General features: G+C 48.5%; 1 long non-coding RNA gene across 2 annotated transcripts; it reads left to right on the forward strand.

Moving 5' to 3' along the window:
- The first annotated feature begins 5,443 nt into the window (after positions 1-5,443).
- Positions 5,444-18,047, forward strand: LOC137163648 (uncharacterized). 2 transcript variants are annotated; one of them, XR_010922757.1, is made up of 3 exons: positions 5,444-5,537; positions 15,683-15,767; positions 17,630-18,047. It is a non-coding gene; the product is annotated as an uncharacterized lncRNA (long non-coding RNA). The 2 variants fall into 2 exon arrangements; XR_010922758.1 differs by lacking the exon at positions 5,444-5,537 and having other exon boundaries at positions 15,747-15,882.
- The last annotated feature ends 7,128 nt before the right edge of the window (positions 18,048-25,175 follow it).

Here is a 25,175-nt window from a genome sequence, read left to right on the forward strand (position 1 = left end):
CTGTGTATTGTTTAATGCAAAGTATGTCATGTAAGATATTTTTGGAATGTTCATGACATACTGAACATTGTTGTTATGACAGTATGCTTCTGGCAATGTCACATGCGTGGTTATGGAGCTTTGCTATGTAATATTCCCAAATATGTGTCTCACACTGTTTGGAGCAGATCCAGGCCAACACTGACCGCAGAGTGAGAGTTCATGCCTTGCTGAGGCATACATACAGGAACAATGGACTGGCCTGAGCATCTGATAAGGTGATGCACATTTGACTTAAGTGGAGAAAGCCACAGAGGACATTGTAGTCACCTGACTACAGGCATTTTGGTCTCTGGAGCTCTCTTGTAATCCATCTAAGAAGCAACATCAAGCAACTGAAAGACTGACCACAGGGAGGCGAGCTTGGCTGAATGAGTCAGCCAGCCTCTGGTAAGAGAACGTCAAAGACTGTAAGGCTACTGAAGTGTTAAGTTTAGTGTAGAATGTGATTTGCCTTTTTATTTCTTCCTGATCAAATCTGAAGTATTATTCTGACTTATCACTTAAAATCTTTCTGTACTTAATAAACTTATTTGTTTATTTTATTTAAAGCAGTGCAGGTGGTTTGAGTGTGTGTGGAGACCTCATTTAGAATGACAGAGCTGGTGCATATCAATTTTTTTGATAAATCAACTAACCAATGAGCTTGCAGAGTTCAGTGGGCAGCACTGAACTTCATAATATGGCAGTTCCGAGGGTTGCATCTGGGACTGAGGATATTATCTGGGGGACATACCATTGCAGAATCCCACAAGTGGATGGCCAAAAGCACTCACTCACTAAGGTCTGAGTCGCTTGCTTGCAGGAGACTGAGTGAGCTGACTCAGAAATGGGTGGTTCACACAGCAGGGCAAGTACAAAACAGGCTCCAGGAGTGAGGGTTTGGGGTGACACAGCCATATACCAGTCCAGATTGCAGAGAGGAACGTCACACATGCTTCTGCTGCTGATGGTACACAGGCAGTCTCTCAAGAGCTCATTATCACCCAACACGTCAGCAGGTGGCGCTACACACCCAACTGAGTCACATGAATACTCTGCCTGAGCCACTCATGCACCCACCATAGAGCAAGGTATCAGCCAATAACTCTTCCATTGACAAGCTCTTCACTATAGGAGTGCACACCAAGATTATACCATCTTATACTGGACAAAGATTTGTTCAGTGCAAGCTCATTAATAAGTCCACCCCACCCCTTGATGTGAGGAGAATATGCACCTGCCTTCTGAACTGAGACTGCCTAAACACTTCACTCAAGAATACACTAGTTAACATAAAACACTAAACAAGTTTATTAACTACAAAAAATAGATTTTAAGTGATAAGTGGTGAGCGTAAAGAGACTAGAAATAGTTACCAAAGAAATAAAAATAAGATTGTAGTCTAAATTCTACACACTAACAGGATTTGAATCTAAAAATGTCTCACCCTGAGAGATGGTACAAGCAAGCTACAGATATTCAGTACACAGGCAGGAGATGCTTTCCCCGCCTGAGACCACCCCTTCCCCAGTCCAGAATTCTTTGTCTTCCCAACATTTCTTCACGTGTTTTGCTGGGTGGAGACAGAATCCAAGCAGTGATGTCACTCCTGTTCTATTATAGTCTGTTCCTGCTTTCTGGAAAAGTTGATACTTGTGACCTGGGGGGGTTGTCCTCATTTGTCAGCCAGGATCCATTGCCTACATGTTTCTGCAATGAAGCTCCCACTGTAAACAATCCCTGTCAGTGGATTCTTTCCTTGAACTTGTGATTTGCATGTCTGGCCACTTCATTGATGTACCTGCAAAGCTAGTTTGTGTGTGTTTTCCAATTCACAACATGTTCTAGTAGCATATTCAATAATATTTTATAACTTCACATACAATGATAGCACATAGAGTTCACCAGGAGATTAATGTTTAGCAGATCAAGACTTTTTTAAATAATACTATACAAGGCATATTTTGTATAGACTATGTAATTATATGACAGTGGTAAAATGGGGTTCCAGGGCACAGCATCACACACATTCCTAAGAACTAGGCATAGAACACTCATGTAAGCACATTCCTGAAAAGTGGTACCAGAACACCCCAATACCAAGCATGGTACAAATACAAACTAACCCCTCATAAAGATAAGGTCAGGGTGACAAGATGATGAATAGAAATGTTTTGATTGAACCATCATGTACAAGGTGAAGGGTGGGAACTAGCCACTTCAGAAGATGGTAACAAGCCACATCAAAGGGACAATACATAATTTGTTTGTATCAGTGTCTAAAAGAGTCTCAGGGGGTGTGTTTTTGGCCAGCCCGGGGAGAATGGAAGATCCCACCATTCACTGTGTTGTGTCATTTGTAATGAGCATACATGTACTAGAGTAACTGTAGATCCAGGGAGCTAGCATCAAGCTTCATCCACAATAAACCTGTTCGGGCACCGTTGCTACTGAATCAGGGTCTGTGGATTTATTGGGCAGTTTGATTTAGATCTGCTGTGTCAGCTATATGCACAGAGCTGGGATGGCACGCTGAAAGAACACACACACAGACAACATATGACAACAATGGGAATAGTTGGTGTTGATTTCATAGTTGGCATTCTTCCTTTGGAGTCATCATTGAACGAGTATCTGAGTATTGATAAGGTGCTAGGGAACAAAGTATTGCAAGCAGTGCTCTCTTTTTGATAACTTATCTAATCAAACATCCCAAGAATAGAGGCGGGATATCTAGGATATCCCAAAAGTAGAAGAGGATCACCTATTCCCGCCTTGCTTTCCTGTGTGGGCATGTTAAGCTTCTCACAACAGAGCCCTTAACAAGTTTTTTCAGTGAGTCTGAGATTTGTATTGTACTGCAATGAGTTAATTTAAGATTTCAATTATTTAAGACCTTTTGTCACTGAGACCAATTCTAGTCCTTCCTTAGGTAACACTCCAATTAAAGTCAATGGGAATTTTGCAGACCTTACTAGGACTCTACTCCCATTGACTTTAAGTGAAGTTGTACCTGAAGAAAGGTTGTAAGGTTTGCAGCTACAGGGGGAAAAAAAAAGACAATAGAATTACATAAATTGACTTGTATTTTTAAATTTCAGCAGTGCTTTCAGTTCACTTGCAAAGATGCCAGAATTAATGTTCCTCCTAGTTTCCTAATATATTGCATGAAATGAACATGAAATGAATACTATTAGGGAACAAGGTCAAGGAGGTTGATCTGGTGTCATCATAAATTAAATGATTTTTTACAATAAAAATGTAGCTGCTATCACAAAACCACTGTAATTTAGAACAGTTTGCAGTCTCTAATAAGAAAAGGCCTGGATTAGAATATTAAAGATAAATCAGTAGATTGAAGGTGTACTGGCAGAGCTGTAGATGAAGCTTGCATAGAACACTTTTGCACAGGCCTGCCCACCAGTCCTTCATTTCGTGAGCACAGACAGTTTTACAAGATGGTGTCTGGAAACTAAAGGTTTACAGTACATCTGCAGTAACATTTACAAAAGTGTCTAAGGAATTTAGGAGCCTACAGGCATATCCACACAGAGATTTAGGGAGTGGCAGCCTCGAGCTGTGTAGATTTACACCCCAGCTTGCTAAGCACTAAGACCTGATCCACACTAGAAAATTAGGTCTACAAAACTATATCACTCAGAGGTGTGAAAAAGCCACACCCCTGAGCAGTGTAGTTAACCCAACCTAAATACCGGTATAGAAGAGTTCTTCTGTCAGTTTAACTACTGCCTCTCAGGGTGGTGGATTACCTGTTGCCAATGGGAGAATCCCTCCCCTCAGCATTGGTAGTGTCTACACTGAATCACTGCAGAGGCACAGCTGCAGTAGCGTTTGAAGTATAGACAAACCCTAAATGTCTCTGAACAAGCTTTAACTTTCGCTGACTTTCAGTGAATATAGGCTCCTGAGTGCTTAAATCACATTTGAAATGAAATATTTTAGGTATTTTTGAAAAGTGTATCCCTAATTTATTTTATAAAGCGTGGGAGGCAATATTAATCTCATTAAGATTATTTATTTTCTTTCAATTGTTTATCAATTGATAAACAAGACAGAATTTTCTCTTGATGAAAACAATGTTCTAAATCTTTTTATTTTTCATGTGTGATTAATAGACAAGACTGAGCTAATTTGCCTAAATATCTGAGGGAGAGAGCTAATTTTATTAAAGAAAAAAGAATTAAATGATGAAATAATAGGGTAGATCATAACAAAATGCATTAATTTCTTTTTAGCATTCTTACTATGCATATATGATGGTGTCATCTCCCTCACCCCTCAATTTGTTATTTTTTTAACTATAATGTTAGTGTAGGAACTCTCCTCAATGACAGAAATGTGATCATATTCTTCCCATGCTTCCATCAAAAGAGGAAATAAATCACTTTATGTTTAAGAAAAGTGGAAATATGAAAACTTGTTCCATAGCTAAAGGTAACAGTACTTCTGGAACCAGTCTCAGAAGTCTTAATAGGTCTCCTCTGAAGAGCAAACACTCTGTGAAGATTCTTGTATACCAGGATATCTGAGAGACAGAGATAAAGCAGCCAGTACTGCCACAGACAGGATGCAAGTCTTCCAAATCCTGTAGAAGAGTCAGAACTTAGCCCCAACGAAAGGGATTTTTTAAAGAGAGAGCTTGGTTTGTGGTGTAAGGCTTCAGGTTGTTTTCACCTAACAAGTTGTAGGTCAAAACTCATTTAAATAGCTAACAAGCATACTTGAGCCTCAAGGACAATGGCTAGTGTAAACATCTGATGGCTCAGGAAGGCAGATGTCCTCTTAGTGATTCTAATTCCATTGAGAACAGCACATCTGCTTTTAGAATTTTTGTCTCATCTGCCACCTATCTGTAAGGACCCCCGCCTTCTTCCTCCACCCTATTCCCACCCCAAGTATAGCTCTAGCATCCTTGATGTAAGTAGAGTGATTAAAGTGTCTCTGCATGTATGTAATGACCATTATCACTGTTGTTCTCTCCAGATGGGACAATGTCTGTATTTGTAAGTGAACAGATAAAGAATTTAAAACATACTATGTAATCAATAAGAAAGCGTATATAATTGACCACTAACACCATGACATTGAAGCTGATTTATCAGACTTCCCAGTATCGTGAATAAACCTCTTCAGTATTGTCTGTGCTGCCTGATTCTTAGAGAAAGAATCCTTCGTGCTTTACAGTGGCAAACAGTCAGCTTCACCTTAGTGCAGGGGTGTCAAACATACGGCCCGCGGGCCTTTTTGATCTGGCCCGCGTTTGGCCAGTGTTATTGAGTGGTGCTGACGGCATTTCTCTGCATACGGCATTGCCGCTTTAAGAGATTTGTCGGCGGAGGGCATTGCCACTTTAAGAGATTCTTAAAGCAGAAATACCTTCCTCCGCAGAACCCTGCCGCCGAAATCCTTTAAAGCGGCAATGCAGTCAGTCCGGCAACAGGGTCCACTGCGAAATCCCACCCCCGAAAAGGGCTGATGCCGCGCCACCGAAAAGGGTAAGATGGCCCGAATTTTTCAGCGGCAGGTATTGCATGGCCCCTGTAAAGTTCAGTTTATGTGAATTTGGCCCAACACCATCAGCGAGTTTGACACCCCTGCCCAGTGGGTCTTACGCTTTTGCCTCTCATAGTGGGCCAGGGAGTTGCCAGTTACCCTGTCTCCCCAGGGAGGGGGGTAGGGATCCAGGCCCACCCACTCCTTTGGGTCCCATCCCAGGGACCCTATGAGTGGCAACTCTGTGCTGCTGGCACCGTAATCACAGCTGCAGTCTTTCCGCTGGGCTACTTTCCCCCCTCTGTCCTTCTGGCTCCCCAGGCCCTGCCCCCTTGCTGCCTGGGGCTGGGCTTCCTTACCCCAGGGTGGGGATATCACAGTCCTGCTTGGGCAAGCTTCCCCCTCCTGAGCCCAGTACCTTTCTCTGTACACTCCTCTGCTCCTTCACACAATTCTGAACTCCCCCACCACCTTCACACAACTCTGAAATTCCTTTTTGCTCCTTCAAACAGCACAGCACAGCACAGCACATGCCCTGTCTGTCTGGAGCAGAGAGTTTTTATCAGACACCTGGCTGGGCCTTAATTGGCCTCAGCTGGTCCTAATTGCCCTCTAATGACTCTGGCTAATCTGCCAGGAACAGAGCCCTGAGCATTCTGGGGCTTCCCTACCTCCTAAGGCTGCCCTGGGGATACTGCTGGTCAGTGGAGCTCCTGGGGCTGCTACTCCTCCTCCTCCTCTTGCTTGGGGGCCCTCCCGGCCAGCCAGGAGGGAGTGGGTGTGGCCCCTCCACTGCCACTACTACTACTACTGCCACCACCACCACCACCACCAGTGACGGGGCCTTCCCAGGCTGGCTGTTGCTGTCACCTGGGAGCCTGCTGCTGCCGCTGCTTGTGAGGAGGAGACCAACCACCACCTTCGCCACTGCTGCTGCTGGGGGAGCGCTGTGGAGGGGGCTGCTTCCTTTTCCTGGACTGTGACTGCACCACCTCTGCTCCTGTGGTGCTGGGGACAAGTACTGTTGCTTCTGTGGGGAGTGGGGGGAGCCGTGTGGAGCTCTCCCCCTGTCCATCCGCTGCCCGCCCTACCCCACCACCACCACCACCACTGTCGCCCCCTCCATTACCTCCAGCCACCGCTCGCTTCGCCTCCTCACCCTCAGCTGAACTGCTCATCCCCTGGACCACCTGGGACCACTGCAGCAGTAGGGACTTGTTTTCCACCACTCAGGCCCAACTGGGCACATGTGCTTTCTCCCCCTCCCTGGCCTTCCTTCCCTTATCTGGCCGGAGAGCTTCCTTTGCCTTCTGCTTTGACCTCCGGTGGTTCCAGAACAGCTTATCCCCCCTCCCTTTTCCACTCACCCCTTACTGACCAGTTTTGCCCCGCCTTCCTTGGTTTTTCCTGCCCCGCCCAGCCCTGAGTGTTTGTTGGTTTGCCCCGCCCTGCCCCACACTTCAGTGTTTGTTGTCTGCCCCTGCCCCTGCCCCATTCCTTGGAGTCTTGTGCTCCCCCCTGCCCTGCCCTCGCTCCGTACCTGCTCCTACCCCCCCATGCCTTTGCTACTTCTCCATGCCCCGATCCATCTCACCCCCTCAGTGTTCCCGAGTGCTCTTCAGCGCCCGTGAGTCCCTAGAACTCCAGTTCACTTTCATATTGCCCCATTCACTGCACTCCCTGGTGAGTTTATGACCCCCCTTCCCAGTACACCCCACGTTCCCACCCTGTCCCTGTCCCCCCTTTTGTGGCACCCTCCTCCCCAGCCTGCAGCCTAGTGGGGAGGAGAGGTTAGCCCCCCCCCCGCCCCTCCCCAGTGTTTGCCCCTGGAATCCCTCCCTGCTCACAGCCTAGCAGGGTGGGGTGGTCAATCTTGACTCGCCCCCCTCCCCTTCCCCTCTGTCCCAGGTGCCTATTCCCACCCATCCCCTTCCGAAGGATCAGGCAGCCCCTTTGGTGGCCCCTGTCCCTCCCCCCATCCTGCTCCCCTGCCCACCCCCATAGTTACAAACTTGACCACCGCTCCTACTGCCACTGCTGCCCCTACTGGGGCACCAGTAGCAGCAGGCATAGGGGGGACCTCCACCGCTGCAGCAGAAGCTCCCTTCACTGGCAGGAAGGGCCAGGGCATGAAAAAGGGCAAGATCCCCTCCCAGAGGGCACTGCCCCCGGGGGGCGGGCCACCCTCCCTGCCACGGCCCTGCCATTCCCGGCTGTGCCCTCCACCAGCTCTGGGGGTGCGTCTGCCTCATCCCCCAGAGCGTACGCCCAGATAGCCGCAACCCGTCCGGCTGCCGTCTTGTCATCTGCCCTCACCGCCTCCTCCAGTTCCATCTCCAGCGGCCAGGGCCCCTTCCCAACCATGACCAGGAAGCATGGTGTCCATTGCCTCCTGGTGCCCGCCTTGCCCCACGTTGAGACCTATGTGCGGGTGCTGGCGCGAGTGGTGGGGCCCTCAGCCATCGTGGTGGCCTCCAAGATGTATGGCAAGGTCATATTCTTTCTGGCTTTGGAGGCCGCCGCCCAGGAGGTGGTAGAGAAGGGCTTGGCGGTGGTGGGCGTTTACGTCCCACTAGAGCCCCTGGAGGACCTGTCCCGCCCTTCCTCCCCAACACTGTCTTGCTTCCTTTCCTCTCCACCCTGGGGAAACTACTCTCAGGTCTCAGCCCTCTCCCGCTGGGTTGAAAGGTCCTCGCCCTCAGTCACGTTTTCTCCTTCCGCCAGCAAATTCAGCTCCAACTGCCGCCGGCGGTGGTGCGTGATGGGGAGGCCCTCGAGGGGTCCTTCCTGGTGCCCCATCAGGGAGCCCGCTATCGGATTCGTTATTCCTCGAGGGAGGCCCTGTGCTTCCTCTGCCAGGCAACAGGACACGTCCGGAGGGACTGCCCCTTGGCCCAGCACGGAGGAGTGTCTGGGTCGCCTGAGATCCTGGTGGGCACTGACTCTGTCACTGCCAGCAGCCCTGGCCCCCGTGGCTGCCCCTCCTCCTCCTCCTCTTGTGCACATCTCTGCTCAGGACGCAGGGGTGGCTCCCCCATTGTGCCCCAGTAAGCAGCCGGTCTCCGTCACCCTCACAGCGAATTCATGGAGGAGAGGGTATCCGGATTGGACCTGGGTTTGGGAGAGGGCTTTCCCCAGGGAGAGGTTTCCTGTCCCCTTGCCACCCTGTCCCTGCCCCTTCAACCCCCGATCCCGTCACCCTTGCTGCGTGGCCCCGACCCTGCGGGCCCGCCTTCCGTTACCATCCTGGAGGGCTGGGTGCTCGTTGGGGGGGGAAGCGCGGCAAGCGGAAGAAGGCTCAGAACCTCCCCACCCACTCGGACGGGGAGGAAGCCCCCCAGAAGTCTCTGAAGGGGGCTGCCATCACTGAGCCTTCTGCTGCACCCTCTAGCGAAGTCCAGTAGCGTTGCCGGTCAAGGGGGATGCTGCGGCAGTGCGGAGGAGTAGCACTGCCCCTCTCTTGGAGGCCCTCTTAGCTTCCCTGCCTGGGGGAGCCCGGAGGGTGCTGCCCGCACCACCCTGTCACCTTTGCCCCCCGTCGCCGCCGAGCTGCTTGTTGCCCCAGCTTCCGGCGGGGTGACACCTGGGAAGGCAAAGGGGGATTATGATCCATCTTTGCAGAGATCGAGTCCCTGGGTCTGACCTCGGTTACCCAGGGGGAGGACGACACTTTGCCACCGGGCCTCGATCTGGGCAGTCTTGTGCCGGCCCCTCCCCCTCCTTCCTCTCCCCTTTCCCAGACTGCTGTCTCCACCCTTGAGCCACCATCCGATGCCTCCATCTGCCTGGCTGCGGCCGGCGTCACAGCTGTGACCGCTGAGCCTGTTGAGGCGACGGCTGGTGCCGAGTGGCCAGACCCCGGGGCATCAGTGGTAGGGCGGCCACCCCCTACCCCTTTTGGGGGCCCTGACCCGGGCCGTCCCCTGCCTCTCATGGGGGCTGCGAGCACCGAGTCCACCATGGTGCCTGGGCCCAGTGTCGGCAAGGGCCCTTCTCCTGACCCCATGCCCCTGACCCCTGTGTGGCTCTGCCACTGGGACCCCTGATCCCAAACCCACCTCTGTTCCCGTTCCCACTCCTGACCCTGACCCCGTTCCTGCCCCCGATCCCGCTCCTGTCCTTCCCCTGCCCACCTCCCATATTGTTACTGCCCCTGGGGTTGTGTCATTCCCCCTTACATCTGCCAACTCCCGGGAGGCAGTATTAGAGTTCCCCCTTCCACCCGGGGCTGCTGTCTTCCCTCTGCTGCCACTTCTTGTGCCGGGGGTCGAGGCCCTATAGCGCAGCGCCCACAACATCGGCGCTGTGTTGGGGCTCTGCCCCTTGTCTGCCCGTCTCTGTCAGCCACTGTGGGGCCGCTGTGGGGACCTGGCCAGAGGACGGCCCGGGGTTTCCTACCTCGGCCCACAAGACGCTGCGGGACGAGCTGCAGACCTTCCTGGCCAACTGTTGCGGGGCCAGGGATAGGGTGCAGCTCGCCCTGCAGCGCTGGGAGGACTTCCACCTCGTCCTCCGGGCCGTGAGGGTTATACTGAAGGAGGGGAAAGGAACCAGGAGGCAGGACGCTGAGGCCTACTGGTGGGCCCTCTGCTTCCGTGACTCCCTCCTGGTCTTTGGGGTCGGTCACGGATTGCTGCGGGGCCTGACGGGGACCACCGATATTCCTGCCCGTGAGGATCCTCCCCAGCCCGCCCCATGGCTCCGACCATCTTCGCAACCCTGAACGCCAGGGACTGTCAGATGGGTCTCTGCAGGAGACAGGTGCTGTCCTTCCTCTGGGAGGGAGGGTACTCTGTGGTGTTCTTGCAGGAGACCCATATAGATCCAGCCACCAAGGCTAGTTGGGGGCTGGAGTGAGGGAAACGGGGTGTTCTTTAGTCACCTCACTGCCTGCGTGGGTGGAGTGGCCACCCTGTTCTCCCCCAAGATCGTGCCGGGTTGCCTGCTGCACCTCCAGGTCCGTATGGAGGGGCTGGCATTGAACATTGTCAACGCCTATGCCCCGAAATCGGACCTGGAGAGGGTGCATTTTTTCCAGCAGACATCCGCCTTCCTCAGCACCTTGGATCCTTGCGAGTGCCTGGTCCTGGGTGGAGATTTTGACACCACCCTCGAGCAATGGGAATGCACGGGGACAGAGCAGTGCTTGGCCACTGCAGACATCCTCTGGGAGATTGTAGCCCATCACTCCCTGGTGGACGTCTGGCGTGACCACCACCCGGACACGTCGTCACCTTCACCTTTGTCTGGGTGAGGGAAGACCAGTTGCACCACTCCCGGTTGGACCGCATTTATATTTCTCGTCACCATCTTTCGCGGGCCCACTCCTCTGGCGTTCGGTCGGCCCCTTTCTCAGATCACCATTTGGTGACCATGATGGCCTCTGTCATCATGGAGAGGCCAGGGCCGGCCTACTGGCATTTGAACAATAGCCTGCTGGAGGATGTGGGCTTTGTGGCGTCCTTCTGGGATTTCTGGCTGGCCTGGTGGGAACAGAGGCACGCCTTTCCCTCGGCATGGTGCTGGTGGGATGTGGTGAACGTGTGCGCCTGGCTCTTCTGCCGTGACTACACTCGGGGGGCCAGCTGGAGGCGGGATGCAGTGATAGAGCAGCTGGAGCAGGAGGTTTTAGGGCTGGAGAGGCATCTTGCTGCCAGCCCCGAGGATCCATCCCTCTGCGGAGTGCGCCAGGAGAAGCGGGAGGAACTCTGGGCCCTTGAAGACTTTTGGGCTTGGGGTGCCTTTGTTTGATCCCACAACTGTCTCCTTCGGGAGATGGATTGCGGCTCCCACTTCTTCTATGTCCTGGAGAAATGGCGGGGGGCCAAGAAGCACATCACCTGCCTATTGGCGGATGATGGTGCCCCCCTCATGGACCCGGTGGAGACACATGGAAGGGCTAGGGCCTTCTACCCGGACCTCTGCTCCCCGGATTTGACCAAAGTCGCTGCCCACAGGGTGCTCTGGAATGAACATCCCATGGTCAGCGCGGGCGACCGGGACCAGCTGGAGCTATCTCTCACTCTTTCTGAGTTCTCGGAAGCCCTCTGCCTCATGCCCACCAATAAGTCCCTGGGCATGGACGGGCTGACCATGGAGTTCTACGGCACATTCTGGGATGTCCTCAGCCAGGACCTTCCCATTGTCTGGGCCAAGACCGAGGGCAGCGGACCACTCCCCCTCTCGTTCAGGCGGGCCGTGCTTGCCTTGCTGCCCAAGAAGGGGGACCTCCATGACCTTCAGAATTGGCGTCCTGTCTCGCTCCTTAGCATGGACTATAAAATCATAGCCGAGACCATCTTGCTGAGGCTGGGTCTGTGCTGCAGGACATGGTCCATCCCAACCAGACCTATACCGTCCCTGGCTGCACCATCTTCGATAACCTTTATCTGGTCTGGAACCTCTTGGAGTAGGGATGGTCTGTCGTTCGCCCTCCTGACCCTGGACCAGGAGAAGGCGTTTGACCAGATGGACCATGGGTATCTCCTGGGCACCATGCAGGCATTCAGCTTCAGGCCCTGTTTTGTGGGCTTTCTCCAGTTGCTGTATGCCTCTGCAGAGTGTTTGGTCAAGCTCAACTGGACCCTGACCGAACCGTTCAGCTTCGGGCGAGGGGTGCATCAAGGCTGTCCGCTGTCGGGCCAGCTGTATGCTCTGGACATCGAGCCCTTCCTCTTTCTCCTCCGCCGGAGGTTGACGGGGTTGTTGCTCCGTGACCCAGAGCGGAGGCTGGTCCTGTCAGCGTACACTGATGACGTATTCCTAGCAGTACAGGACCCGGGTGACCTGGTGCGGCTGGAGGCCTGCCTGGCCATCTACTCAGCAACCTCCTCCACCCGGGTCAACTGTGTCAAGGGCTCTGGCCTGCTGGTAGCGGCCAGGTGGTGGGTGAGCTCCCTCCCACCCACGCGTCAAGCCATCCAGTGGAGCGCGGGTCCGCTGCTCTATCTGGGTGTTTACCTTTCCACCACCCATCCCTCCCCAGCGGAGAACTGGCAAGATTTAGAGGGCAGGGTGTCTGAGCAGCTGCGGAGGTGGACAGGACTGCTCCGGTGCCTCTCCCTCCGGGGGAGGGCGCTGGTGCTTAAACAGCTAGTCCTGTCCATGCTCTGGTACTGGCTCAATACCCTGGTCCTGACCCCGAGCCTCCTGGCCCACCTCCAGAAGACAGTTCTTGAGTTCTTTTGGCCAGGACTGCACTGGGTCTCTGCAGGGATCCTGAGTCTTCCCCTTGAGAAAGGAGGGCAGGGCCTGTGCTGTCTCCACAGTCAGGTCCACACCTTCTGCCTCCACACTCTGCAGAGACTCTTTTATGGTGCAGGTAGTCCGGCGTAGAGCCACTTGGTGCATGCCTTCCTCCGCCACCTCTGAGGGCTCCGATATGACCGGCAGCTCTTTTATCTCCATCCAAGAGGTCTTCTGTGAGACCTCTCTGAGCTGCCGGGAGATCTTCTACCGGGATCTCCTCCGGACCTTGAGGCTGGTCTCAGCCTCCAGGCCCCTTGCGGTCACCAAGGGGGAGGATCTCCTCATGGAGTCCCTGCTACACAACTCCCAGCTCCATATGCAAGTGGCAGAGACCCCCTTGGTGCGACGGAGGTTGGTCCTGGCAGGAGTCACCAAGATCGGAGATCTCCTGGATTACGACCGGGGGGACTGGGTGGATCCCCAGTGCTGGCTCGGCGCATGGGGATCTCCACCCTTTGCACCCTCCCCCCACCCCCCACCCCGGCTCATACTCCAGGATGTGAGGGCAACCTTGCCCCCTGCTGCTCAGGCTTCCCTCGAGTGGGTCTGGGAGAGGGCGCTCCCACCCCCTCTCTGTCCCAGCCCTCCGGTGCTTTCCATCAGGCTCCAGCCCTGCGAGCCCCCCTGGCCTCCCTCTCCCCACACACTGAGCCAGCTGCACGACCTGCAGCTGGTCCTCTTTCGAACCGCAATGACGGACCATCTCTACATGCTCGTGCTGCACACCCTTCACTTCCTTGCCCTCGTGTCCTGCCCTGACACCAAGTGGCAGGACCTGTTGCCACCTGCGGAGGGCGAGGACCCCCGGTGGGCAAATCTGTACTCCATCCTGACCCCACGGAACACCAGGGACATCAGTTGGCGGCTCCTTCATGGAGCCGTAAGCACATGCGTGTACTTAGCGTGGTTCACCCCTCATCCCAATACCTGCCCTTATTGCGTCGTAAGGGAGACCCTGGAGCACATCTACCTCGAGTGCGCCAGGTTGCAGCCCTTGTTCCGGCTCCTCCAGAACCTCCTGCTGATATTCTGGCTACACTTCTCCCCTCACCTGTTCATCTACGCACACCCCATCTGTGGCCCCACAAAGTTGCGAGACCTCCTCGTCAACCTCTTCCTGGCCCTGAAAATGGCCATTTACAAGACCAGGGAGAGGAGATTAGCAGGAGGGGCACTCTGCGACTGTGGGGCCTACTTCCGTTCCCTTGTGCACTCACGCATCCGGGCAGAGTTCATCTGTGCAGCGTCTGCTGGCTCCCTTGAACCTTCCGGGGCAGTGGCACTGTCCAGTGGGCAGTGGGCACTGTCCAGGGTTTGAAAGAGGACCGGCTGCAGGTCATGCAGCCGGTTTGGTACATGGGGAGAGGGCGGCCCGGTGGGCTCGCGGGGCTGGGGCCCAATGGAAAGCACCGGAAGGCTGGGACTGGAGGGGGGAGGGCAGAGAGTGCCCTCTTGCAAGACCCGCTCAAGGTAGACTCGAGCAGTGGGGGCAAGGCTGCCCTCACCTCCTGGAGTACATGCCGGGGGGTTTGAAGGGTGGAGAGCCCCATGCACCAAGCCAGCGACTGGGGATCCACCCAGTCCCTCCAGTCGTAGTCTAGGAGATCTCCGATCTTGATGACGTCTGTAGGAGAGTGGTCTATTTGTAATCCAGGGAGTGGGCAGGCACAAGCCAGCCAACTACTAAAGGCCCCTCCCCCAGCCTAAGGGGAGGAGTCAGTGAGCCCAGGATACAACTGATTACGGGGGACAACTAATGAAAAAAATGGGAAGGTGCATGGGGGTCACAGGGTCAAACAAAGAAAACCAAAATGGCAAGCCCGCCCACCCCTGGAACTCAAATAGTACCACTCTCCTTCTGCCCTCTGCCCTTGCTATATCACAGGTTATAAGCCTTAGTTCTGGGATGCAGCTTGTTTTAAATCTCTAAACAAAATCAAACACAAAAACAAAACCCCTAAAAAAACCCTGTGTTCTTCATTTTACATGCCAGAACAATCAGTCCCTCTTTTATATAAGGCCACATTTTACCTTCATTTATTGTGGTGTAAATGGAGAGTAACTCAATGGACTTTTTCTGGATTTACTTTATAACCTACAGAATAATTTCGTTCAGAACCTGCATATTACTGAGCCTTAGCAATTTATACTTCTGTTACTCTCAGTACGTGGCGGTCTCAGTCCATCAATTTGACATAACTCAGAGTTATGTTACAAAATAAAAACGGTTTCTCTTGGTGAGCTGTGACTTTTCTGAAAGTCATTCTGATCTCCCAGTGCAAACAACCACACTCTTCTGTAACTTTTGCCAAGGCTCTGTCTCTAGGCTTAATATCAACCTAACAACTGTGATTATAGGTGAGGGTGGCAACACTGCTTATTACTAAGGTTGTCCAACACTGCACAGTATAAAACTATGTTTTCATTTCCATATAGCCAAAACTTTCACTGTTTGGGCTGAAATTTCCCATACCAGGTGTCTGCTTCAGGCTAATATTTATTTATTTATATTAAATTGGATGGGGGGAAGTTTTAGCCATTTCTGAAAATGAAGTTAGAAAAAATACATTGTTTTGCAATTAAAAAAAACTTCTGGTGTCCTTTTCTTTGGCAAGCTCTAATACCCCAAAGCTTCAGTGCCAGGGTGGCTTTTGTGTCCTGGATTCTCCTTTAGCTGTTCTTGTGAAATCAACAGCCCTCATTATCTAATTATCTAACATAGCTAATTATTAGATTTGGTTTAAATTTGGAGGGAAAAGTCTGCAAAATATTAATTGAAAGATTTTTTTTCTGCTCTTGTCAAAAATTTCAAAATGAGCTCTACTGATTGCATTAACTCTTTCTCTGGGGAAGGATAGAAAAGTAGAAACCAGTCTCATACCGGTATATATTTCAGAAGCAGATACTTCGGCACTCTGACCACAGGATCCAGGAGAAGCTATCAGAGGATGTCATTTGGGAATCATGTACTTGCAAACAAGCCTGTGAGTGCAGCTGATGTACATCCTCACACAGCCCCACACGGTGATAATACTTGCAACTTCCTTTAGAAAGTAGATTCATTTTTCTCTCCGTTTTTCAAGAAACTGTTAAGCATGGGTAAGGCACAGACATATAAATATATATATATTCACTCAGTTGTGTCACTAGCTAATGTAAACAGACATTTTGTGTATTTTTCTGTGCAGACTCCTTGTTTCCTGAGTGTTTAAGTATGTAACTGTAGTTGTTTTGTCTGATTGAACCATGGCATGGTTCCCCCTTAGAGTGGGCTAGAACCTTCATAGAGCTAGCTTGACCACTCTCAGTTGTAGGAGATTTATGCTGTGAGCCTCTGCCTCCTGGCTTCAGAAGCGCTGGACTTATTAAGGTTTCCAAGTGAGTTCACAAGCCCTCCAAGTTGGTGTTCATTGTGAGGCCTAAAGCATATGAAAGGCAGAAGCCATACCTTTGTGGACATTGTAATGGGCTGACCACCATTGTAACGAGTTGAACACCTGTGTCGGAACCCATACTTGTTCTTTCATGTATTTTGGGGAGTGGCCCCTGTGAAAAAGTCAGGTTGGGCAGCTGCAAAGGAGTGGTCTTATTGGGTTTTGGGATGTGGGTGGGGACTGAAGACCCCTTCCCCAGCCTAAGAGGATGAGCTAATAAGCCTTGGACTCAAATAATTGTGGGGGTGGGCAACAAATGAAAAAAACAGGAATAGGCGGGGGGGTCAAAGGGTCAAAAGTAGGGAAGTTGAAGGGGACACCAAGCAGAGAACCCCAGACAGCGCACACTGCTCCTTGAAGGTTTCTAAGGAGCCAGCAGACACAGCCCAGAGGAAATCTGCCCAGATACGTGAACAAAGAGGAATGGAAACAGGCCCCAATGTTACAGAGAACCCTCTCAGCCAACATCCTCTCCCTGTTTTTATTGATGACCACTTTGGCCAGTGCCAGGAGGAGGTTGACGAGGAGGTCTTGTGACTTTGCGGGGCCCTGGATAGGATGGGCATAAATTAGAAGATGTGGGGAAAAGTGCAACCGGAACTGTAAAAGAAGGTTTTGGAGCAGCCGGAAGAGGGGCTGCAGCCTGGAGCACTGCAGATAGCCATGCACCAAGGTCTCCCTCACACTACGAAAGGAATAGGCATCAGGGACGGGGGGGAAACCATGCCATGCAAGAGGCTGGTCTTGTGTGGTACTGGGACATGTGCAGGCTTCTGCCTGGACTTCTGCCCTCCCACGGCTAAAATCCCTTCCCCCAGCCTAAGGGAAGGAGTTACTGAGCTCAGGACTCAACTAAGAATGAGGAGCAACAAATGAATAAAACAGGAACACCTGTGCTAGTCAGGTTGGATTTGAACTGTGGAGACAACTTCGTTGCACATGGCTTGAAATTTCTTGGGGGAAGGGAGGGAACTTTGCTTCATTCCCCCCTCCCCCCACACCCTGCTTGGATTTAGAGCCAGACTGCTCAACTTCCTCAGTAGTGGAAAGTGGGGGGGAGGAGGAGGTCTCATATCTCCTAGATATTATTTCTTTCCCTTTTTAGCCTTTTTTACATTTTTAAACTTTGTTTGCACACTTTGGGAATGTAGAAATTCTGCTGCAACTTTGGTGAGGCCTTATGCGGTTTGCCTTCCTTAGGGCCTGGAACCCTCTCGAGAGATCTGTGTCAGAATCCTCCCCCCACTGAATTCCATTCCACCATTGTCAGAGTCCCCCTGCTTGGCTCAGGAGGAATGGGGGCTGATTAGAAGTCCAGCTTCTTTCCCCAGAGTGCTCAGGATCCACTTTAGGAGTTGGTGGGACTGGATAGAACTAGTGGCCTCACAACCCTCCCCTTTTTGTTCTGCAAGGGTCTCCTGAGACTTACTCCCTGAGTCAAATGAACAGGGTCCTCCTGACTTTTGGAACCTCTCCCTGCTCTGCACTGGGGATCCTGGTCCTTTTTTCCCTGGTTGAAGTCACAGCTGCCTTGGTAGAAGGAAGAAAGCTGAGAGGACAGAACACTACTCCCCAGTGCCTCAAAAACTGGGCAGAAAAGTTAAAATAGAAGGAGGAAGCAAAAGAAACCACCACTGTTGTATTGGAGACAGAGTCTGACAGGAGCAGAGGGGATACAGCCAGACCCTGTGGTGCCAAAATGCTAATCATCCTCCGTGTCCTGCAGAGAGAAGAGGGCAGACCCAATGTCCAGAATTGTGGGAGTTATTGGGCTGAAGAAAATAAAAGTATGTGATTTTTTGCCAAACATTAAACTCCTTAAACAAGTAATGCTGCTGGATAAATTACTTTTATCTTATTACTGGAATGTTCCATCTTATTTTATTATGTTTTTAAAATGTCACTTAATTTAGAACTTATGGAAATGAAGAATTAATAACAGTGGCTGTACCAATGCATAGTGCAGACAGAGTTTCCATATACCTCCAACAGTGCCTCTGAAGTACCCTTTTCTTGAAGTCTCCCTAGAGAAGAGGCTGCCAACCATTCAAAGGTTTAATTGTTAAGGATTTCGTGATGTGGCTGTGTGATGATTAGGATGAAAACACAAACCTCATTTTTAATTGTGAACTACGGCTGTATGTGAACGAAGCCCGTCAGAAATGAAAGAAGAGTGCATTGACTGAGTGTGCGATCTAGCCCTTAGCATGGTGCATGTTTTGAGTTGGAGAAGCTATTGCTCCTTGGGCTGGTTATAGTATCATTAATAGTTAAACCAGTTGAGTCGCAGGAGGATCATTGTGTCATTGAATCACTTGCAGATTGAGTCATTAAGGTTCAGACTTCTCATCTATATATGAGAAATGGAAGGTAGAATGCTCCCCATGGCAGCTCATCTGTCAAAAGTATGTGCCAATATTGTCTGAATATTTTATTGATCTGAGGGGAATGTAGTGTGTAAATGTAAATTAATAGCCCATACATTTCTTTGGTCTTAATGCTACAGTATCTGATTATAACACTTCTCCCTGTTCTGAATCTGTGGGGTGGGGTTTTTTTTTCTTTTGCTTCCCTACTACTATACATGTCTCTTACTAAACTATTCAATTGCATTGGTCCACCAGCACCAGAGATTTTACCATACAATGTAGGTGATAGCTATATATTTTTCTCATGTTAAAACTGGCTATAAAAAAGGCCTGTTCTAAAGACCCCAGAATAATAATTTTTAATGTGAGAAAGTCAAATGTTCCTGTCATTTGCTTTTCCAAGTACTAACATAGTGTATTAGTAAAATTGTGATTAAATTTGTAACAGATTTCTCAACAAATGTAAGAAGCAGGAAACATCGACTGCACCATTTTTATATATATACTGTGTGCAGTATTTTGTATGACTGCCCACTTCCATAGTAAAGATATAGGAAGAACTTCATGTTCAGAGTGGCACCAATCACTACCAGAACAAGGTACTTCGCTCTACTGGCAGCACCCTGTGACACGTCCGTGCCTAGGGCAGCCACCTGAAAATGCCAAGGTCAGGGCACGCTGTAAAAGGAGAGCAGATTCTCCCAGCACTGGTGGGTGGCACTGAAGCCAGATTTCCCAACCAGCCACACACTGCACTTCTGAATCCCCACAGAAGCCAGTACACAAATGCACTCAGCCCCCATTTACTGCATTTACAGCTCCAGGCTCCCAAATCAGCACCAGGTCCAGGAAAGAGACCAGTTATTTAAAACTCTATGCTCTTTACCACAAAGATTTGTCCTGACCCCAAAGTGTCAGCCACAGTACCAGATCAATATAAGTTTGGATCTTACCTAAAATACCACGCTGCCAGCCCATCCTTTAGTAACTAAACCTAAAGGTTTATTGTAAAAAGAAAGAAAGAAACCATGAGAGAAATGTTAAAGGATTAGAGCAATCACATACGTACAAATGATTAAAAGTCCATATACATCAGGTTTCTGGAAGAAATATGGAGTTGCGGGCTTGTATAGTTCCCTCTGGTACACATCCAGTACCTGGATGGGTCTAAGTCCTTCGGTTCAGTTGCAAAATAAATTGATCCAGAGGTAGGTGTGTGTCTGTAGCTGGACAGGAACATAGACAAAATTGTTTCTGGGGTTTGATCTTATATACCCTCTGTCCCTGGCCATGCGGTCTGTGGAAACTTACAGGAACTAAAATGGAGTCCAGAGTCACATGGGCCAATCCTGGTGACGCTTCAGGTATGCCTTTAGTTTCTTCCTGGGCCTCTTGCATCCGTTAGTGTCTTAATGGGCCATCAAGCAGGCTATTGTTCTGCCGCCTCTCTGTCTGGGGTGTGTTCCAACCAGCCCAAATTGACATATAGAAATATCAAATACATTCATAACTTCCATTTCACATATAATACGTGAACATGAATATTATCTTACTCAGAACGATATATCCCTTCTAACAGTACCTGACATGATATATCTCACACGAATTATCATGATTCTGACATACTGATGTCACACAATATACTAAATGCACCCCCCCCCTCCCCAGCCATCCCACGTGACACACCACAGGATACTCAATATATTCCCAGCATAGTTGATGAGACTGCTCATGTGCTAAAAAGTAAGCATGTGCTTAAGTGCATTGCTGACTCAGGGCCCAAGTGGTTGGAGGGGGTCAAGGGTCATCTTCCCTGGGGCATAAAGGTGTATCGTTACTTAGATGACTGGCTCTAGACATGGATAGGGTTCGTAGACAATAATAATCTTGTCTTTGTTGGTCATATCCTACTGGAGTGTTTCTTCATTGTCAAATCCCTTGGCCTGAGAGAAGTTTGAAGAAAGCCACTCTGGTAGTTAGAGGCTCTTGCCTGTAGAGGAAGTATCCTTGAGTCAACAAGAACTCTAGACTACTGTTCCAGCAAAGGTTTTGGGATCTTCTCCTAGTAGTGGGCCAATTAAGTTCAGAGTAGATGGACTACTTCGATTCTACTTGGGGGTATTGGGCCTGATGACATCCTATACTTTCCCCACCACTTCCAAAGACCATGGATGTGTTCTTTGATGGTGTAGTGGTATTTGGCTTATAGAACCTTTTGATAATAGTATGGTCATGGCCATTTCCCACTCTCAGAAATTCAAAGATTTTGACATGTGGTGGATGCAGCCAGATCATTTATTGGAGGGAATATTATTTTTACAACCAAGACTTTGGATAATGATGGGTATAGATGACTCTAGCTTAGTCTGAGGGCTAATATGGGAGCTTTGCCTATTCATAGGCAGCCCTGGAAGTTGAGGCTTCTCATACACATATAGTCATCAGACCAGCTCTCAAATTTTCCTTTCAAAGAAGAGAAGGAAAGAGATGCCGAATCTCACAGACAACATGGCTATTATATTCTGTCTGAGCAGGCAAGAGGGAATCTTGCTCTCTCCCTCAATGTATTAATCCTTCTGGAATTGTGTGCCAGTGCGTAATGCAATAATGTTCCCCACATTTTTCATGAAGAATTTGTGATTTCCACCAAAATGCTTCCTTTTGATAGAAATTACAAATATCAGCCCCATGTGCAGCAGCACTGACAGAAGAGAATTTTGCAGAATTTTAAAATATTGTTTATGGAATTTTTATTTCTTTGGCACACAATTCCCAAAGGAATACTGTATATCAGAAATTAATACATTTGTCAGAATGGTACATCAGGTGATCTCATGTGTGCTGAGTCTGATACTTATCAAAAAGAAAAATTCCAACATGGCTGATAATCAACTTTTAAAAGTTTAGATCAACTTGAGTTGCCATGCAAGTCCTTAATGGCATGTCTGACTGTTGCCAAGCAAAGTCTCCCAAACATAAATTAATCAGAAAAAAAGCCTCAAAATGCTTAAAAGAGATTTTTTTTTACATTAAGGGAAAAGGGCTCCCCTGTGAGTGTATTTCTTTCCCTCTTATCCCTATTGTCTTGAGAAATATTCAACAAGATAAAGATTACAGCTAGATGTAAAAAGGGACAAATTTGTCATGAAAAGATTATTTTTTAGTTTTCAACTATTTCAACCATTTTCAACTGAAAATGTTGATCAACTTCATTAAAAATACTACAGAATCCCTAACCATATAAGAACCTGGATGGCTAGAAGGCATTGTTCCAGTGGTTCCAGTGCACAGCACAATTAATTCCTGGTTATTTTATCTATTTGCTCTATCCATGTCTAAAAATAATCCCTGGCAACAAATAAAGCATACCTAGTGGCTATTTCTTCTTACCATGTCCCCATGAAAAGAGCATTTGAGTTCATTGAGCACTGTGTTCATTCCATGGTAAAATGCTATTTGAAAGGCTTTGCAGACTTATATCCTCACATTCAGGAACCTGCTGACCAGAGGGTTTTGAATTTTATGTTGAATGGGCTTATGGTTGGGCCCTTTGAGCCTTTAAGATACTGTTGTATATATCAACTTCTAATAGAAGGTCTTTCCTAGTGGATCTTTCCTAATCTTTTCCTAGGATCTAGAAATTGCAGTCATTTAAGGCAAAAACATCTCTTATGATCTTTTTATAAGAATAAGGTGGCTCTGAAGCCTCGCCCATTTTCTCATGAAAATGGTGTTGATATTAATCTAAATCAATCCAAGTCACTTCCTGTAGTTTTTTTTCTGTAGCCCACAGCCTTCCAATAGAAGCCAGGATGTTTTTCTAAGAGAAATTCTTTAGTTCAAACAGGAATTAATTTAGGGATGTCCTATGGCCTGTGCTATGCAGGTGATCTGTCTAGATGATTAAAGTAGTCACTTCCAGCCTTAGATTCTATGAATCTACAGCCAGAATGCAAAGCTTGCTGTCAGATCCTATTTAGACAGGAGTGAGTCTTTCAAGATATCCAGTAAATCCTTTGTGGCCACCTAAGCTCAGTGGTAGTTGCTGCTTCTAGGAGGGCAACAAATCATTGTCCAACTAATGGAGCTCCACAGTCCATCTCCTGTATAATGTCACTAGTTGTTAGTCTCTTAAAGAGTGGCACAGTGGAAATAAAGTCAAGAAGGAAAAAAAGGGGTTATTTATTACACTAACTCTTGTTATCTTAATGTTTTGCCCCCACAGCCATGCTGACATTCTCTCCTCCTGTGGTATTGGAGACTGTCTTTAAAGGTTGATATTCCCTGAAAGAGACTCTGGGAAAGGCACTGGGAAGCTCTTGCTGCTATGCACAGTCAGTTGGATTCAGACACAGAATAAACCAGGTTTCTTATAAGCATCCTAGGCACTGAGTACTCATTGAGTGGAGTATAAGTGGAGTGGAGTGGAGTATGAACCCACATGGGCGTGCATCCTGAGGTAGTCACCCCAGATGGGCAAATACTATGGAGGGATCAGTGACACCTTCTCCAAATCACAGAAGGGGGAAGGTAAAGGGGGCACTGAGTATGCTGTTCTGCCCACGAATATTGCAGACAGACAATAACCAGGTTGATACAATGGAGACCTAAAATGCGACCCAATCAGAACAAGTGAAGTTGTTGATTCCTGGCAGCGGTAGCTAATGTTGCAGGGGAACTCCATAGATCCAAGTGACAGCACAAGGCACCTCAAAGACTAATTTGTAGATGTAATTATTAAATTTTGGCTTGGAAGGAAAGCTGTGCTATTGGAAACTTTGTCTTTAAGGGCTGAGTTTACTAGAGAGTCGGGGCAGGGCACCGTGAAGCTCTCGTTATGCCCAGCTAGCTGGGACTGGATGCAGAATAAAGCAGGCTCTCTCAAGCACCTTACGTACTGAGTGATGTTGGAATTCCATGCCCCAATGGTGCTTTGGAGTTCAAGCTCCAAGATGCAGAGAAGAACTAAGAGACTTTAAAGATATTTTTTTTTAGACAATTACAAGTTTGGTTGATAAAGGTAACAGTGGGGACATAATATACTTAGACTTCCATGAGGCATTTGACTTGGTACCACACAACATTTGATTAAAAAATTGAAACAGTATAAAATTAGCATGGCATACGTTAAATGGATTGAAAACTGGCCCACTGATGGGTCTCAAAATGTAACAGTCAATGGGCAATGTCATCAGATGAGTGTGTTCCAGTGGGGTCCTGCAGGGTTTGATTCTTGGCCCTATACTATTTAACATTTTTATCAATGAGTTGGAAGAAAACAAAATCATCCCTAGTAAAGTTTGTAGGCAAAACAAGTTAGGGGAGTGGCAAATAATGAAGAGGGCAGGTCACTGATTCAGTGCAATCTAGATCACTTGATAAACTGGATGCAAGCAAACTATGTATTTTAACATGGCTAATGGTAAATTTATTCATCTCTTAACAAAGAATATAGGGATATACTTGCAGAATTGGGGACTCTATCCTGGAAAGCAGGGACACTGGAAAAGATTTGTGGTTTGGGATGGATAGTTAGCTGAACATGAGCCCCCAGTGCAACTCTGTGGCCAAAAGGGCTAATGTGATCCTGGGATGCATAAACAGGGGAATCTTTAGTTGGATAGAGAGGTTTCTTAGCACTGATGCACCAGCTAATGGAACATTGTGCCCAGTTGTGGTGCCCACAATTGAAGAAATATTTTGATAAATTGAAGAGGGTTCAGACAAGAACCATGAAAATGAGTAAAGGATTAGAAAACATGACTTATAAATTCAAAGAACTCAATCTATTTAGTTTAACAAAATGAAGGTTAAGGGGTGACTTGTTTACAGTCTATAAGTATTTACACTGGGGAACAAATATTTAATATTTAATAGTGGACTCTTCAATCCAGCAGAGAAAGATGTAACAGAATCCAATGGCTGAAAGTTGAAGCTCACCAAATTCAAACTAGAACTAAGCCATACATTTTTAAGGGTGAGCATAATTAACCATTGGAACAATTTCCCAAGAGTGGTTGTGGATTTTCCATCACTGACCATTTTTAAATCAAGATTGGCTGTGTTTCTAAAAGATATGCTCTAGGAATTATTTTGGGAGAAGTTCTATCGCTTGTATTATATAGTAGGTCAGTGTATATAAACACAGTGGTCCCTTTTGGCTTTGGAATCTATGAAAGGGCATAGGGTATTTAAAGGTCACAGGGCTTGAGAGCTGTGCAGCCATCCTGTAACTGTAAAATACTGTTTAAATAAGTTTTATGGCCCCATAATTAGACACATGACTCAAACAATGTGGGACTTCACAGCTCTATGGAGGTATTACCTTTGGAGAACAAGAATAACCCATTTTTAATTATTATTATTACTGAGTTCATACTTCGCAAAATCTCTGTATATCTACTTACCTCTCATATGAGACAGCAAAATGTGCTCTGTTTCTCCCACGTGGTAATGACTTTTATGACATAGCCAGGAAAAACATCACTAAGGTTCACATTTCACAGGGAGAATCAACAGAAGCACTTACTGCAGCTGATCACACTTGGCATTAAAAGATATGTCTACACTGTAATGTAAGCAGAGGGTT

Source organism: Emydura macquarii, unplaced genomic scaffold (assembly GCF_026122565.2).
Source record: "Emydura macquarii macquarii isolate MOO-44397 ecotype Brisbane River unplaced genomic scaffold, CSIRO-AGI_Emac_v2 contig_2636, whole genome shotgun sequence".
NCBI classification, from domain to species: Eukaryota; Metazoa; Chordata; order Testudines; family Chelidae; genus Emydura; species Emydura macquarii.